This window comes from Lycium ferocissimum, chromosome 3, assembly GCF_029784015.1.
Source record: "Lycium ferocissimum isolate CSIRO_LF1 chromosome 3, AGI_CSIRO_Lferr_CH_V1, whole genome shotgun sequence".
In the NCBI taxonomy this organism is placed as follows: Eukaryota; Viridiplantae; Streptophyta; class Magnoliopsida; order Solanales; family Solanaceae; genus Lycium; species Lycium ferocissimum.
In genome coordinates this window covers 15,672,231-15,691,475 of record NC_081344.1, presented here as the reverse complement: position 1 = coordinate 15,691,475, position 19,245 = coordinate 15,672,231, and positions in this window count along the sequence as shown.

Here is a 19,245-nt window from a genome sequence, read left to right as displayed (position 1 = left end):
AACGAACCCAAAACATATAATCCCTCTGTTTCAATTTATGTGAACCTATTATTATTTGGGGAGTCTACAAGGTAGTTCTTTGACCATGTTTTCCTTACATTTTTTGTAAATTATTTGAATTATAAATTATCATGATTTATAGTACTTTTTATGTAGGTTCTAAATATATAAAATTTTATGTTTACAAACTTGAAAAATCTATGTCAAAATTTAAGTTATAAAGTTTCATGTTAACGTTAACATAAATTGAAACGGAGGGATAATGTATAAAGAAAATATTTAAATAATATAGTTCTATCTTTCTTACTTAGCAATCACTGGGGTTTTAGTACAAATTTTGTCATAATTATGAAATAAATTATTCACAAATCATGGCGGATCATCAAAACTTTCTAAGAATTTTCATCAACAAATATTTGCTTCAAAATTGATCCAAAAATCTACTCCAAATTCGATATCCAACATTCTAATATTAATCCCAGGAACTCCCAACGGTTAGATTGAATGCAAACATTTGATAACCAATAGACCGCCTTTGTTTTTCTCAACTATCAAGCTCGACGAAGCCCAATAATGATGTCTTTCAGAAAATTTTGATCAAACCAATCACAAATAAATAACAGGTATTCAATTTTTATAAAACATATGAAGAAGACGAAGAATGAGGAAGAAGGAACACAAATTCTAGTGGTTATCTACATTTGCACTAATTTCTTTTAAGGGAAAAGGTGCAAATATTACCCCTCAACTTTGCGATTTAGAGCAGATGTATCCCTCGTTACAAAAGTGGTGTATATATACCTCTACCGTTACAACATGGTGCAAACATACGCTTGTTGTTACAAAATGGTGCAAATATACCCTTTTCGCTGACGATTTTTTTAAATATCATTTAGGTTATATTTTAATTAAAAAAAAATCCATGTGACTTAAAAAAAATTTAAAAAAGGGTTTACCTATGTTTTTAGTACACATATTTTCTACAGCCACATGATATTTAGTTTCTAGTGTGTCGAGTCTGGTTCGTTTAAAGAAATATCTCCGTGACTTTAAAAAAATAAATCTACCCATTTTTTTAAAAGAACCAGACCCGACACACCATAAAAAAATTACCGTGTGGCTGTAGAAAAATGTCTGCTAAAACAATAGGTAGACCTTTTTTAAGTCACGTGGCATTTTTTTAATTAAAAATAACCTAAATGGTTTCTTTATAAAAATTCCGCCAGCGAAAAGGGTATGTTTGCACCATTTTGTAACGGCAGGGGTATATTTGCACCATTTGCAACGACAGGGATATGTATTGTACACCACTTTTGTAACGAGGGGTATATCTACTCTAAATCGCGAAGTTGAGGGGTATATTTGCACCTTTGCCCTTCTTTTAATAGAGACTTAAGTTAAACACCGATTCTCGAGGAGGACAGCCAACGGTTTTCTTTTTGATTTAACCATTTGACATCACTGGCCCGGCTACCCTAAATTCGTGCAATGCAAAGCTCATTTTAGAGCGAAGGAGTCTATTATGAACTAGCGTACTCGTTCGCTCTTCGCGCGGTCATAAAAAAACTAAAATACAGTTGAATTCTAATGCTATTAGTTACTTTTATAAAAGGGAACCAATTTATATTAAACGCACATATTTCATAAATTTCATAAAAGAGAATCCATGAAAAATGTTTTAGGTTAAATATGAAACAACTTAAATAGGAATACAATATATATGAACTTGAAAAAGTAAAATATTAAAAAAAGAAAAAGAAAAAAAAGATGGTAATATTAAAATGTGGAATGTAAACTTGAGATTGATCGCTTTTTTCTTCTTCCACTGATGCCCTTTTCTTAATTATATTTTTTTAGTATGATTTCTCGACACTTATGCTTTCAAAGATTCACATTTTTTTTTATTTCTCTAAATAAAATAAAAAATAGACTAAAAGAAGGAAATAAAGTTAAATGTTGAAAAAAAATCAATTTAATATACCCATCTTTTGTGAACAAGTTGTGCATATAAGATGCATCCTCTCTAATTTGAGTTGCTTAGTTTTTCACATTATATTTTTTGGTTCCCGCTTCTTCCTCCTATTCGCTAATTTCACAATTTACTTTCTCGTTTTCTTCTATTCACCAATCTAAACGGTTGTCATATCAAGATCACCAAAAAGGAAATAAAATAATAATTAAAGTACGGAAACAAAAGACGCTAATCAATAAATGCATTTAAAAATAAAAATAAAAAGAGAGAAAATAGCTACAAGAGAAAGGATAGAAAGGGAAGGAGGTAATTAAACTTACAAAAACATTAAAGCGTACTTTCACATTCCAAATGAATTACTACATTAAATGTTCATAAAATTAAAAAAAAAAAAAAAAAAAGGAGTAAAATTAATTAAGAGGATACATCCCAAAACCAACCTCATGGGGTCAAAAATAGGCACAAAAGATCCATCTAGATTATATCTCAACGATTGTGTGAGGAAACTTGTGGCAATCCAGTTGAACCTTTACATTTTTCATCTATTATAACTCTTATTGCCTTCACAACTTCTCATTGGCTAATACCTATAAAATAATTGAAGACAAATAAACCAATCTATAAACAACTACGTATACTTTACCATACACAAAACACAATATCGAGAGAGAGAGAGAGAGATGTGAAAATTAGACTTTTAGGCATAAGTTGTAACTGAAGTATGTATCATATGACATATGAATGGACAATTTGAGTAGAATCAACGAATCTATATATATTATAAAGCTAAGCAAAAGAATAGTGATGTGGAACCTCTCTTTGACCAAGGATACTATTTATCATTTTTCTCATTTTTTTGACAATTTTTCCTACTTCTCTATTATATCTCTTATTGTACAAGAATAAATGTATTGATTTACTCCTCTATTTATTCATATCCTTAATGTAATAATTTAATGGTCTTTATTCCCATTACTCCCACAATTTTTCATTGCCATAACCCCTAAATAATCAATAGCCATGTTCATGGCATCTTTTGATATTCCATATTATGGTCCTATAAATTGAGACATTGTAAGACTTTAATTTGTTGCAAAAAGAAATGCTTACAATATATATTTGGTTGTTGCTAATTGCTTAGCTTATTCCTTTTTGTATGTTATTACAGCTACTATTCTATTTCATGTTTTGCCTCAATGCTAGACATTTGAGGGAAGGCATTATATAAGGTTCATGTTATTATGTATTTATGTTCAACGTAAACTAACCAAAAGGGATTAAACTATTTTACATGAAGATGAATGAAGACAAGAAGACTATCGTAGTTGTCATGGATCTGCTTGTACCAATGTTTGGCCTTTTGAATCTGCTGGCTTGCTGGAAGACACGGTGATGGTTCCGTGGGTATCTCCGTGCAATGTGCTCCTCTGATTTGAGACAAAGAGTGTGGCTCAATGTATATGGCTTGGGACCATGAGAATCCTCGGAGAAGAAGACTCCAAGTATTATAATATGTTTGCAGAAAACAAACACCTTTTTTTTTTTTTGGTGTTTGTGAGCTGATCTTATGTTGCCAATATGTAAAGTTTTGTATATAAGATGTCTTTATTATATAAACTTTTCATTTAGAAGGATGATTGTTTTGTCCTTTATTTCCATTTCCTATTAAATATTTGTTTTGTATATTAGAAATTTAGAATGTTTATGGTCTAATTTTATTTAATTTTTATTGTTATTCAAGTATTGTGGAAATCTTTTTTCGTGAAGCATGAACAATTTTGACACTTTTGCTTTAGCCGTTTTGATATTGTACTGTCGTGACTACATTCTTTTTATATTTACTTTCAGTTTTGTTTTTGAAATACGTATTACAAAATACCTTATCATTTGAGTTTTAAACTTGTTTGTTTAGATTATTTTTTGAAGAAAATTAGTAGTTTTAGTTGTTGCTAAAGTTATTTTGGTTATTTTTAATATTCAAATATTAAAAACATTTCATGAATGATATTGTAATAACCCGATATTTTTCGAGCGAACTTTAGAGTAAACCCCCATATTATGGCTTACTTAATTTTAACAATTCACCTACTGAAGTAGGTAGGTATATGTGTGTGTGTAAAGTTTAGATATTTATAGGTATAATAAGGTATGAGATGAATTAATATATTTTCTGTTTTATAATCAGTGAGTTAAAGAATTACTAGTTAGTTAGGTGCAATTGTTTAATTTAATTAATAAATAAATGGCATGAGTAGCGGGTCAAGACCATTATCCCCCTATTCACGTAAATTCCCTAGAAGTTAGATTGACATTTGACATTTTTTAGCATTACGGGTAGCAAAAGTTTTTACATGGACATTTTTTGCTTTTTGGACGTGAAATTTACAATGTCATAACCCAATACGAGAAATTTAACGTTACAGTATTGTATTTAATTTATGTACAATTCATACGTAGTTCAGTTATTTTGAAGATAGTAATACTATTAACTTTACTATTATAGTAAGAAATTTTAGTGACAGTACCTTAATCATGAGAGAAACTTGAATTTTGACTAAAACCTTCGTACTATACCTTAATCTTGATTATCAATAACAACATTGCAATGAAAGGTAAACTAACAAATGTAATTACCACTCGGCTAGTGCTTAATTGTTTTAATGAAATGAATATTAACACTACAACAATGGTAGACTAAAGAAGGTAAAACTAGCTAGGATTTATTGGAAAGAAAATCAGAGAGCTGAGCTTCAGAGCATGTCTCTGTAAAGTTAGAAGATTGTGTAAACTTTCTTTAATGTCATAATAGAGGATGAAGCAACCAGGCCCATTAGCTCAGTTGGTTAGAGCGTTGTGCTAGTAACGCGACTTTTTTTTTCCACGGATTGCCCTTCCAACGCACTGGTCTTTAATTTTTTTCCCTTTAAATTGGTGGTCTTTAACTTTTACCCTTCACCTAATATCCCAAGTTATGGGTTCGAACCCCTGCTCAGGCGAAACTTAAAAAAAAAAATTCGCAAGGCAGATGTTTAGAGCAAAGCCTGCAGGTAGAGTTTTGCAAAACTCTGCCTTAAGGCAATTCTGCCCGCGAATCCAAACTCTATCTTGTGATTTTTTAAAATTTTTTTGACTGAACGGGAGTTCGAATCCAAAGCCAAAAGTTAAAGATTTCAAATTTGAGTGACGAAAATTAAAGCCCACCTCAAAAAAATAAGGCATTCCTGCGAATTGCCCACATGACTTCCCAAATGTAATACTCCAAAGCCCACATAGAAACGGGGAGATTATCGGCAACGGAGTAGATTGATCGGAATCAACTCAAAATTGGCAAAAAAATGCCCAAGCAAATGGGAGTAAACAGTAAAGCTGAGGCAGCTACGGCTCGCAAAAGCACCACATAATCAGAACGTGAAAATCGAGAGAAAGAAGAACAATACTAGCGTGAAGCCGAAGGAGCCAAATCACGCGCCGCAAAGAAACACGAAGAAGAAGCCGAGAAGCAGCAACGAAGAAAGCCGAGGCGCATCGGTTTGCTGAGCTGAAAGAAAAAGAACTTGAGAAGTGAATGAAGAAACTTGACAAGAAAGCGAATAGCGTATCCATTCCTGTACCCAAGGTAACTGATAACTGAATATCGCAGGTTTAAGTGACTAATCGAGAATTCAATGAATTGAAATTAGAGGTGCCAAATGGGTGGTTTTATTTGTTCCTTTATACTCCCTCTTCCAATTTATGTGTACATCTTCCTTTTTACTTTGTTCGAATGTCATCTTACGATCACACAAATATCTAAGAATCGTTTTCACAAATTTCACAATTTCTTTCTTTTTTTAAGCCCCGCGCTTAATTAAATGGTGTAGCATAAATTGGGACAGAGGGAGTAATTTTCTAGTATCTTATAAAATAATTATTTTTCTTTATTATGGCTATGTATAACATATCAAATAAAAAAAATATTTTATTTGATATTTTTCCAATGCAACATCAGTATTCATACTCGTTCCTCTCATTCCCTTTGTTGGTTCTATATTGGGTTTAAGTTCTCTGTACTTTGTATGTGCTTGCCTATCCTGCTTTATATTTGTTTTGTAGGTTGCAATTGTCTTTAGGCCTATTATATATTCAGGGAGAAGCCCCGTTAAAGCCCGTCATAGATGTGTAATTATTAGTTGTTGCCTCGATGACGATTTCCTTAGAAAGATGAACTTCGCAAGTAGGCAGGAACGGAACATAATCTTTTAGACCTCTCTGACAATTTCTGATGTAAATTTAAATGTTTGCTGGTGAATATGGTTTTTTCCTTATTAAAAAAGATGTTTCTTTGGTGAATGAAAGCAGATCTTATATCTGGTAAAAGTCGGTGTATATATAGAGAAATCTCAGGTAACTGGTAAGTAATTATGATCTACAACTACAGACTGAAATTTAGAAGAGGCATTTTAAGTATACATTTCTAGAGGTAGGTCATGTATATTTTTTTATAAACAGGAAATCTTGACTGTAGGCAGTTTACTGTCTTTTGAGAAGGTGGGGACAGTGCAATTTAACTTTCGTCTTTGTCAGGAGTGTTCAAACCTTGTCAGTCTCTGTTGACACTCAATTTAGTTTTTCTGCCTTGTTGAAGTGGTTGTGTTGGGGCTTAATAAGGCCATGCTAGGTGAATGTGGTCGGAGGCCTATTAGGTTCAAGTGACTAATGTTACTGTACAATTTAGGATTGTTAATAATTTAATATAGGCTGGGAAAAATGGTAAATTTTTGGTCTTCAAGTGATGCGAGCACTTCTCGATGCAACCTTGGGTGTGTTCTTTGTTTTCACACCAATTTGCTTGTTTATTTTTTATTTTTCTTACAAGGGGCCTTTTAAAGAAAAAGATCTTTTAAAAGTACAGTTCTACTCTTTGATTTATCCTCACCATAGTTGATTCATATAGATCCTCCGCATATGCATATATAACTTGTATGTTTTCGTATTTCCAATTTATCATTACACAAAAATATACAATGGCCAAGTTGATACTTGTTACCATAGATGTTTCTAGTTTATTCACCTCATGAATGTGCCATTTGAGAAGAATAAGATGTGGCAAGTTTCCAGGGGAAGTGGTTAACTCTTTCCTTTTAGTTTTTTTTCTTAATTGACTAATTGAATTAGTGAAATGGGCTCTAAAACAAACTTTAGAAGTTCAAGAGGGGTAACGCTTCAGACAGTACTTAGCTGAAGGCTCATTGACTCAGAAGTTTGAGGGGCTATGGTGCTCCTAAGCTCACTTTTGGTTTCCTAAAGAAATGCTGGGAGATGGAAATGTCTTTATGCTGGTTGATTTCTTGCTGCATATTTGAAAACCTGTAGGGAACTGTAGGGGTTTTCAAAGAAGACTCAAGTTGAGAACTTTCTTCTTTTAACATTGCTTCTTTTTCCCCGCAATTGGCTGCCTTCGTCTTTACAAGAAGCGCTTGTATGGTTTAGATACTTGTAGGGATACTGCAAGAGCTTTGCTAAAATATGAATATTTTGTGATCATGGTCGGAACAACAAGCAATGTATGTATGACTATGTAAGGAGTGGGAGCTATGGATTCATTAATTGTCTAAGGAGTCGGATTTTTCTCAAGTTCAACTTCCTTTTGTTTCAACTTCATGCAGATTGCTTCTTCTAGTTGTTACCTATGGTAGCTAACTTGATTGTAATTCTTCTGTGCAGATCGCAGACAAACCATAAGATCATTTCCTGTATAGGTATGCAAGTGTCTGCTTGAGGAGTATGTTGGTGATTCGTCATTTGACCTGGGTTGATGTTGACAAAGTCTTCTGGCGACACCATGCTTACCTATGCCAAAAAGCAGATCCACAATCTTCCAAAGACAAAGAAACCATAGATGCTACTACTACAATATCTAAAGACGATGGGTGACACACCGTAAGCTACAACAAGAAATCATAAACCCATACCCAACCACAATCTGATCATACTAAACAACCAAACCAAACTACATCATCTAAGCACCCAACCCGGCCCCCACGCAAGCACCCAACCCAGCCCCCACACAAGCACGAACCACCCCAAGCACCAATGAATTGATCAGAACTGAAATTCTATGAATAACTCAAATAACACCTGAAATTGCAAATAGAAACATACTCATATGAACTAATCACAAAACAATTAAAAAAATACTAACCTAATGCTTCTTGTTCTTAGCTTTTTCATCTTCATCTCTCCCTTTGCCTCTCCCTCTCCCTCTCCCTCTCCCTCTTCGTCTTCGTCTTTCTTCTTCTTCTTCTTCTTCTTCTTCTTCTTCTTCTTCTTCTTCTTCTTCTTCTTCTTCTTCTTCTTCTTCTTCTTCTTCTTCTTCTTCTTCTTCCTCTTCTTCTTCCTCTTCTTCTTCCTCTTCTTCTTCTTCTTCTTCTTCTTCCCCCTCACGCGTGTATCAAGTAGTTCCTATTAGAAATTAAAATTTATTTTCAAAACAAAAAATTAACTCCCTTACCCTTTCGCCACGATGCAACCTCCTGCGATTATCAAGTAGTGCCTGTTCAACCTTGGCTAGGGAAAATTTATTGTAACGCCCTATGCACCAAGATTGGTGCCTTGCTAGTCCATGCGAGCTTGAAAAACCTTGCCCACACTTACATGCGTGGGTAAATTCCGGGTAAAATCTCTCTGTGTGCTTCTGAAGCCTCTTTCTTGTGACCATATTTAACTGACGATTGAGACACTCATATGCATACACAAGACAATTTGCTACATGTATGACCAGAGGCGGAGCTAGGATTTGAGGTCTGTGGGTTCGGAATTTTAAGACAGGATACCGACCTCAAGTTAATGTATAAGTACCATGGGAGTCTCAATAAAATAATGGCCTAAAGCCAAATTTTAATCTGAGACCTTAAATATATACACATACATAAAAATAATAATAATAAAAAAAAAAAATCTAGTCTTGCCTTATTTTATTTTTATTTTTTATAATAGTTGCATTTACATTACATAGTAACATTATTATTAATTTTTATAATAGTGAGGATTAATTAAAGTTAATAAGATGTTAGTCTTGTGTTTTAAATACATTACCTTAGATGTTGTTGTAAAAAATTTATTTAATACTATGAAGATTTTGAGTAATTTAGTTCAAAGTTCTAAAATATTTCTCTTAAAAAGTAGATAGTTTTTTCCCTTCTTTTATTATATAAATTTTGTACTTCTTTTTACAATCTTCAATATTGTCTAAGAAAAAAAAATCATAAAATTCATCCGTAAAAGTTTTGGGGCCTCAAAAGTTTTGGGGGGATAAAGGAAAGATTTTACTAGCTTTATCCTTGAGCTACCCCTGATAACAACCATCAAACTAATGAACAAGTATCAGTATTTAATATATTTTGAAAATCTAATTTTGGGTTTGGCTCTGTGAAAGAAAATGATGAAAAAGAATGGTAACAACAAGTATCGGGAGAATTCGATTTGCTTTTTGCTTATTGATTTGTCAAATTTATATTTTATTTTTAAGTGTTAAAAAGAATTTCTGTATAATATTATGTATGATAGCAAAAAGGGAAAAAGTTACGCCCAAAGGAAAAGAATTGCACAAGTTCAATTTATACGTTCTAATTTTAAAAAGTGAATTAAAAGAGAATCTTGCTTATTACAAAAAAAAAAAAAAAAAAACATAGGCACTGGTGGAGTTTCAAACCCACATCTTTGGAAAGAGAGAGCTTCTCTAGCCTCTCAGATTACCACTGAACCGTCCATTTATTTATGTATGTGGGTTCACAAGTAATAATATTTACCTTTACTATTTTTCTATAGTAAAAATATAGGGTCTGCGCAAAAGCTACTGGGTTCGCCCGAACCCCCCTTTAACACTGTAGTTCCGTCCCTGCCTGTATTCTTATTACCCTTCCTCGGCATCATTCTGAAAGAGTAAAATGTCACCATTGTAAGAGTAAAAGCGTTTTGTGAAGTGATAAATTTTTTCTTTTGTGAAGGATGAATTGGATTTGGAGGTACTTGCTTATAAGAAGCTGAGAAGTAATATCTTAGTGGACCCACTAGAATATTCCTTTACGTGGACTGCCCTTCTTTTGGGGTGGTTTGTAATTTTCCCCCCTCAAATTGTTGGTATTTAATTTTTTGTCCTTCGCCTATAATATTCTGAGGTGCTAAGTTTGAATCCCAGTTCGATTAAAAAAATAAAATTTACAAGGCATAATTTAGGAGCAAAATATGCCTATTTGGGCAAAAGTCTGCCTTGCAAAGTTAAAAAAAATGCCTTAAGGCAAAGTCGTCCCCCTCCGGCAGACTTTTGCATTAAGGCTAACCTCTGCCTTATAAGACAGAGTTTTGCCCGAATAGGCATACTTTTGCTACCAAACTCTGCCTTGCGATTTTTTTTAAAATTTTTGGTTGAGCAGGGTTTGAACCCGGAACCCATGAATTTTAGGTGAAGGAAAAAAAATTAAAAACCACCAATATAAGGGGAAAAAATTAAAGACCACCCCCAGCGTAGGGAAATCCTGCAAATTGCCCCTTTATTAATTTGTCCGCTCCTTTTTCTTTTGTGTTTGCTTGTCAACAACACTAAATTGTTCTTCTCATGCAAATTATGGAGTAAGTAGAAAATAATTAAATTAATTAAAAGAGTTATTTTTTGCTCTAACACAAGCGCCTTCTTATAGTAATTTTTACATAATTTCTAAATGTGTAAATTTTATTTTAAAAATTAAAATACTTTATGTTTAAACACAAGGTCAAAATTAAAAAATTTGACTCTCGAAAAGCGAAAGACGTCAAACAAATTGGGACGGAGAAGTATATATCACTACCATGTAAATATCAGTCACTATCATGTTTCCATTTTTAGTAGTTATTTTTGTCACTTTTATACCTAAAATTTGATTCGAGTTTTAGCCAAATTGAAATTATTATCACTTTAAGTGCCGTTATTGTAAACATGCTCAGAATCATGTACTCTCAATACTTGCCATGTTTCCTTTTTAAAAGTCAATTTAACTAATTTTCAAAGCTAAATTTAATTAGATTAAGTCAATATTTTACATTTAAAATTTAGATATTCGAAAAGAATATGAAATTATTATAAATTGCAATTCGCACGTAGCATGTTTAAGACCACAAAATTAAACAACCACTCTTCTTGCTCGATTACCAAAATAAAAATAATGGTCGTTAATTAGTACTCCCCCCGTCCCACAATAAGTGTCACCTTAGCCAATTTTTTTGTCCCATAATAAGTGTCACCTTAGGAAACCAATACACATATTGAAAAGTTTTTTGCAACTTTGTGTAACGACCCTTCCGTTCGTTATGGAAAATGTAGGATTACCCCACCAAATAGAACCTTCCCAAGGGTAGAAGGAGCTAATAGAAACTCGGTTGTATAAGTCTAAGAACTGAAAACTTGACTTGTTTGTGAATTTTGTGTAATTGTGTTGAACCATCGAGGGTGACGTAGGGAATTAGAAATCTGTTGGAAATTCCGAGGCCATGGGTGGATTCACATGATGTTTTTATGTCTATATGCATGTTTTGTTTGTGTTTGAATTGCCTCGGATGAAATGTTGGGTGATAGAGTGGAAAACTGAAAAAAATTCGAGATTACTGCTCAAATATGACCGCTGCGGAGGCACCGCTATGGCAGTGAGACCATCGCCGAGCGCGGTCAACCCTGAATGATGTGTTTGCCATGGCGGGCAATGGCCCGCTATGGCGATGCCATTGTAGCGGGAGGTAGTCCACCATGGCGGAGGTTGGACTTCTTTTTGTCCGCTATAGTGGGCACTTGACCGCTATAGCGAGAGCGTTGCGGCGGTTTAAATACTTAGTTCCGAATTTTTTATTCATAAAACTCCAACAGAGTTTCCCACAATCAATAGGGCGAAATTCTAAGCTAGGGCAAGAATATTCTTTAGAGGCAAGTCTCATCCATCCCTTTCAATCATTCCGTATCATTTTCATGATTATCATCCCTTTTATGGGTCTTTAATGGTGAAATTAGTAGTAGTAACCCTAGAACTTAGTAAACCTTCTTTACTTGATGGGTTATGATTGTTATCACTTATTTATCATCAAATGGCTTGGGTTAATCATGAATTGAACCTTTTGAAGAAAATAGCAACCGAAACAGATCGTTCTTTGTATTTTCGGTATTAAAACTCACTGATTACAATCTGATACAAGGAGGGATATATATACAACCAAAGTTGGAGTCATTAGGGAGTCCTACTGCTGGTAACGTATGTTATCCTAGCAGATGACAACTCTACCACTTAAGAGTTCTATAGGCTATAAGATTAATGAAGATTAAATCCTAATGGCTAAGCATGTTAGCTGTAGAGTCCTAATTCCAATCGAGTTGTCTTAATTTGGTGGGGTGTGCCACAACTTAGCTTGGTAATTGAAACCTGGAACTTGGACAACGGCTTGGTGAAAATATCGGCAATTTGAAGGAACAAATTTGGTTATTCGGGACGACCTTTTCTCGCACGAAATGACAATCAGCTAACATGCTTCGTGCGAGCATGTAACACCGGATTGGCCGCTAGATGAATTGCACTAATATTATAGCAAAGGTCTCAGGCGCAGAGAGATACCAATGTCCTTCAACAAGTATGTAATCCAAGTGAGGTCAGCAACCAATGAAGCCAAAATACTAATTATTGATCGAGCGACCGTAGAGTATACGGTTAGAGCCAAGAAAAACGCAAATGCTAGATGTGGAGCGCCTTGTAATTGGGCAACCAGCCCAATCGGCATCAGAAAATCCAACCAAATTGAGAGAGGACTGAGCGGTGATTCGCAGGCCAAAATGGACGGTACTAGCGATGTAGCGAAGCACGCGTTTGATGCCAGACCAGTGAACTGTGGTTGGACTCTGCATGAACTGGCATAAGAGATTCATAGCATGTTGGACGAGTTAGCATCAAATATTGCAATGCACCAACTAAGCCGTGATACCTAAAATTCGGAGGTGGTGCTTCGGGGAAAGTGGTGTTGGATGAGCTCGGGCGGCTAACATATTAGTGCGTTTAAGGATAGCGTAGCATACTTGTTCTGGCTAAGAAACAAACCATCTTTGCGGCGATGAACCTCTATGCCAAGAAAATAATGAAGAGGTCCTAATTCTTTGTAGCAAAATGAGATTGTAGCTTGCATATAAGCTTGGAAAAAATGGAAGAATGACTTCCTGTTAGGATAATATCATCAACATATAGCAGGAGCAATATGGTACGAAGAGTGGAGAAGTATAATCCGCTACATGAAAAACCAAGATGAAGAAGATATGAGCTAAACTTGTGGAACCATACTTTTGGAGCTTGTTTGAGGCCATAGAGTGCCTTTTTTAACGGACAAACATGATTTGGGAAGAGAGGATCTAGAAATCTGTGTGGTTGTTCCATGAAACCTCTTGAGATCGCCATGTAAGAAAGCGTTTTTGACATCTAGTTGCTTGATTTCCCAATTCAATGTGATGGCAATAGATAAAACGGTCCAAATGGTAGCAGCCTTGACAACGGGACTAAATGTATCCTCAAAATCAACACCCTCAATTTGATTATAGCCTTTAGCAACTAAGCGAGCTTTGAATCGTTCAACAGAGCCATCAGTATGGAACTTTGTTTTAAACACCCAACAGGAACCAACGACATTCATGGTAGGCTGCCGGGGAACCAATAGGTATCATTCGATCTCAAAGCTTGTAGTTCATTGCATTAAATAGCCAATGTGGCTTGGAAAGTGGTTTTAATGGTTTTAGGTTCAACTATGTTTGAGTACAAGTAGCAAGGGACATGGAAAAATTTGGGTTCGTAATGGAAGCTTGAGAGCATATGGTGTGTATTTTCAGAGGGTGGAGAAGGTGGCTGTGGGAGAGCGGGCAGAGGTGGTAGGTGAATAAATATATCAATACCTTGTATATCGGATATGCTATGGCTTGGCAAATTAGTTGACGAGGATGAGAGCTCAACGCCTGGAGAGGAGCAAGTGTCCGTTTGTCAGTGTACTTTGCGTGGGGGATCGGATGGAACATGATCATAAGTAGCGCGTTTCAGAGTACAAAATTAGTGTCGGCTTGTTCTTTGCTCTCCAAAGAAGCAAATGTCTCAGAGGGACCAATATTATCATTAGGTGTTGCTGCAAACGTCTCAAGGGGTAGAATATTATTATCATCAGCTGCTGCTTCTATAATATCATCTTTGTGAACTACCGTCTCATTTCCTTGTGGTTGTCTTTGAAAGAATTCTTGGAATGTAGTGAGCTGCGTGTTATTTGATTCTGTAGGAACAACAACACTACAAGATACATAAGGCAATTTGAGTTCATCAAAAATAACATGCCGTGAGATAAACACCTTTCTTGACGGAGGATGATAACATCTAAAGCCTTTGTGAAGAAGGCTATAGCCGATGAATACACAAGGATATGTTTTTGGTTGGAATTTATTTTTATTTTGGCCTTTGAGATAAGGAAAACAACGGCATCCAAAAACTTTCAAGCTATTGTAGTCGGGGTTTTGTCCATGTAACTTGAAAAATGGGGAGTGCATATTCAACATAGACGTAGGCATCCGGTTGATAAGAAACGCAGCAGTCATGAATGCTTCAACCCAAAGAAACATTGGCAAGTTCGCATTAAAGAGCAAGGTTAGACCCGTTTCAACAATGTGTCTATGCTTTCTTTCGCTTACTCCATTTTGCTCAGGGGTATGTGGACAAGAAATTTGTCATTTGATACCATTTTCAGCCAAGTAATTGATGAATTCTAAACTATTAAATTCTCCTCCTCCATCACACTGAAACATTTTAAGTTTCCTTGAAAATTGATTTTCTACCAATTTTTGAAAGACTCAAAAAGTAGGAAGAAATTCAGACTTTCTCTTTAGAGGATAAACCAGGTAAATCGTGTACAATCATCAACAAATATGACATAGTATTTTATTCCTTGAGAAGATGCAACGAGGGCAGGTCCCCATAAATCACTGTGCACTTTTGCTAATGGCTCAATTTCTTTTTTATTTGACACCTGAAAGGGTAACTTACAGCTTTTTCCCATTTGACAACTAGTACAAACAGAAAAGTCCTTATTCCATCTTTTGACATCAATCAATTTATTGCTATGTAAAAAATTAAGAATTCTTGAATGGGGGTGTCCTAATCTTTGATGCCATATTGTGTCTGAGTTCTTCTCTACTTTCGTAGTTGTCAAAGCCGTATGTAGATTTCCTTCCAAAGTGTAAAGGTCGTGCCTTCTATTCCCCCTTGCCAAAATTGCTCTTGTTCTCTTGTCCTTAACAACAAAACCCCCGTCAGTAAACTTAAGAGAGCAAGGGTTATCTGTAACAAGTTTACTAATAGAAATAAGGTTTTTCTTGAGTCGAGGCACTACGTAGACATCCTTTAAACATAGGTTTTTCCCAATATTTTTATCTCCTATGTGTGTGATGGGCAATTATCACCATTTCCAACCATAACAAGATCAGTTCCTTAAACGAAGAAGAATTCATAAGAATACCGGAGATTGCACCATATGATTAGTAGCACCCGAGTCTCACGAGAGATGATTGTCATGTTGATCGCTGTCGACATAGCTGCTAAAGCTTGTGTACATCTTGTTGTGCTCGATAGAGTAATCCCATCCGTAAAAACAAGAGAGGGCATGTGGTTGCTCCTTCCACAAATTTGACAAGGATTATTTTTTGAAATCTCCTTGTGTGACTTTCTCCGAGTTGTAGCAAAATTGCCTTTGATTAAAACCTCCTCTATTGCCTCTTCCTCTTTGATTTCTCGTCCTCTAAAACGAGTTACCACGACCTCTTCCTTGACTTTTCTGCCATAAAGGCCATGGTTGAGTCAATGCTAGTTTGTGCTACTTGCTCCTCTCCATCTTCCCTCATTTCAAAGTGGGCATTCACAAACGAGCAAAGGTGGGACGGTGGTTTTCCCCAACATTACGCACGAAGGGTCTTGTATTTGCTTCCAAGACCCTAGCAAAATTGATTACTTTGCTATCTTCGTCCAATGGTTTGCGAAATAAGACTATCACAAATCCCTTTAAACTCCTTTATATATTCATCAATAGACTTTGATTTTTTATTCATAAACTCCTTATCTTTGCCTTGAGGGTAGGTATCCTCAAGACAAGCTTCCACATCTCTTTTGCACAATCACCTATGATGAGGAACATTGATTCTTCGTCATTGTTCCTAGGGCAACAAGAACATCATGTTCTTCCCATTTAGTAAACTTTGGGTTTGGATTGGTTTTTGCCTCTCGTCTTCATCCAGCGTCCTCCCGACTTTGTCAATTTTCATTACATTATGAAGGATTTGTTTCTCCAAACAAGGTAATTAGATGGATTATGGGACAAATTGCAATAAATTGGTTGTAGAAGGTGAAAGAGCTAGGGTTGTGCTTTTACGCCATGGTTTTGAGAGAAAGAGAGCTTCGTGATGTAGCTTTTAATTGAGTAAGCCCGATACCATGAAGAAATAGCAACCGAATCGTTCTTTGTATTTTTAGTAAACCTTCTTTACTTGATACAAGGAGGGATATATATATGATTGTCATTATCACTAACGTATTATCCTATGACAACTCTACCACTTAAGAGTTCTATAGGCTATAAGATTAATGAAGATTAAATCCTAATGGCTAATCATGAGTCCTAATTCTAATCAAGTTGTCTTACACCTTTAGAATCATGAACTAAATGAATTGAGACTTAGGGTTTTATAAAAAATGGTAGCTTGACCATGGAAACCGCTTGAAATTGGAGTATTGATTAAATATTGTTTGGTATACTTGTGCACGGGTGTTTTTTATGCCCTTCATTAATCCCCTTATACTCGCCTGATAACTCCACCAAAGCTAGTGTCTGTCGCAACAACCTCGAATATCAAGAGATTAACGGGATTGGGAGTGGTTCCTTAGCTGAGCAAATGATTTTGGTGCAGAATCTGAAATAATGGCTCAGTTCACTACATTAAGTTAGCTAACTACAGGCCAAATATATTGCAATCCCCCAAAACTTTCGCAACAGTTCTCCATAAGCATGCAACTAGTGTTTTATAGCAATCTCACACAAGAGGGACACACCAAAAAATAAGAGTAGAAAAGGAAAAGGTGGACAACAAGAAAGATCTGTGGTCCAAACATATGAGTCACCGTTAAGAATAGAACTTCCTCCATCTTTGTATTTAAGTCTGTCCAATATCATTTTTTTTTATATTCAGTACTAGTTAACTTATCCCCTTCGCGCGCGGTTATACAAAATATATATAGTGAATTTAGAAATACTATTCTTATAATTTTAGTCAAGATAAAAAGAGATAAAATTTTACGACCTCTATACATATAAAATTAACTATATATAATAATACACATGTATATAATTATTTTAATTAGAATTAGAACATAGATGAACTATTATTAGGATACAACTGAATATTGAAGTTTTATTTTAACCTTTGTTAATTGCAAGATTTCTTTGTTGCATTGGGCTTGACAAATAGTTTTGTTAATCCATCCTATATCAAAACTAATTCACCCATTGAAAAATGATAATAGTAACAAACTATAGTTCATTTTACCTTTTTAAAAAAAATAAAATTAGGATCCATCTGCATAGATTAATTTAGACTAAATTCAGAAATGTCTTAACGCTTACTTTTGCTAATGCCCATAACGCTACCTAAGATTTCTATACGTGGGTAAGTGTCATGTATTGTCCAATTTAGTCCAACAGACGTCACGAAGTCATGGATTTATCTCTTGAGTAACGCTCTCATCGAGCTACAAGTGTGAATAAAAAAATGTGCACTTCTTCTTCAAAAACTTACTGGCTAGAAGTCTATTAGTCCTTCTCTTTTATCCACCTTCCGTCACTAGCATCACAATAAGCTAGAAGAATATTTTGATGCAAACTAATCAAATCTTGTATTTCCAGCGACGGTTAATCTTGCAAATACCTTAATTTGGTGATTTACATAGTCCGACAAAACAAACAGAAGGAGACTACAAAAGTAATGTGTTTATTATACTTACTCATGACCTCCACCAGTAACATCACGCACAACTGAAAATCACACCTATTTTCTATATGCACTTCTTTCCTTCCTAATCACGATCTTGTGATGATTCGTTGTTCCTCCCATGCTTTTGATTAGTCTTAATTGGTCATACAAACTCAATGAAGATTATCCATCGAAATTGAGTTAAGCCGAGAACTTCACCACTACAACAAATATGATATTTAGCTACGAAATTATTAGCTACGACACAAAATTCATCACTAGTTGTTCATTTTTGGTGACAAAAATTACATTTCGTAAGCAGAGGATGAGGACCAGAATATAACCAACCACCCCCATTTCATTCCTAATACTACTGCTGATAAAACTCGATTATACCAACCTTGGGCCTCTTCCATTATCATTAAACTAATTGGTAAACATATGGGGTATAATCAGCTTAGAAATAGAGTCCAAACGCTATGGGGAACTAACCTCAACCTTAATCTAGTGGACTTAGGGAATGATTTTTACCTAATTCGCCTACCACTGCTAGAAAAGCTTGAATTACATGGGGATTTCTACGGATTTTTTTTCATAGATAATTTCTACGGATTTTCATGCGAAAATCTAAAAATTCCTAAATTGTAGAGTATTTACCTACGGATATGATTTCCCTATGTAAATCGACAGGTAATTTTGGTGCAATTTAGCGCCAAAAATTTAACTGGGGATTTATTGGAGGAAAACAATCCCCATGTATGAGTTTCGTAGGTAATTCCGCAGGTAACCGATAAAAATATGAATTTTTTTTTTCTTTGCCTATTGATAGGAATTTACCCAGGTAACGGTACTGTTAGGGTTTTGCCCTGATTTTCTTACCATATTTGAGTTTTATGTTTCTTTTCAAGGAAAGTCAAAGTATTACCATAATTGCTTTACTTTTTCTGAAAGAAAAATATAATTCTCTTCCATATTTGGCTAGTCCTTTTCTTAGAGAAAAAGATTTTGGACCTCTATAAATTCAAGAATCCCTCTCATACAACATAACATACAATAGCATCCACAATGTAGCCCTCAAATGAAGTTTTGTTTATGGGGGAGATTTTTCTCTCAATAGTTTTTGTGATTTTCTTTTATATTAGTTTTCCATATGTAGGTCAATTGACCAACCCATATCATATTATCAAAGTCGTTTTTATAGTTTTTTAATTGTTGTTTGATTTATCGTCATTCAGGGTTTGCAATGATT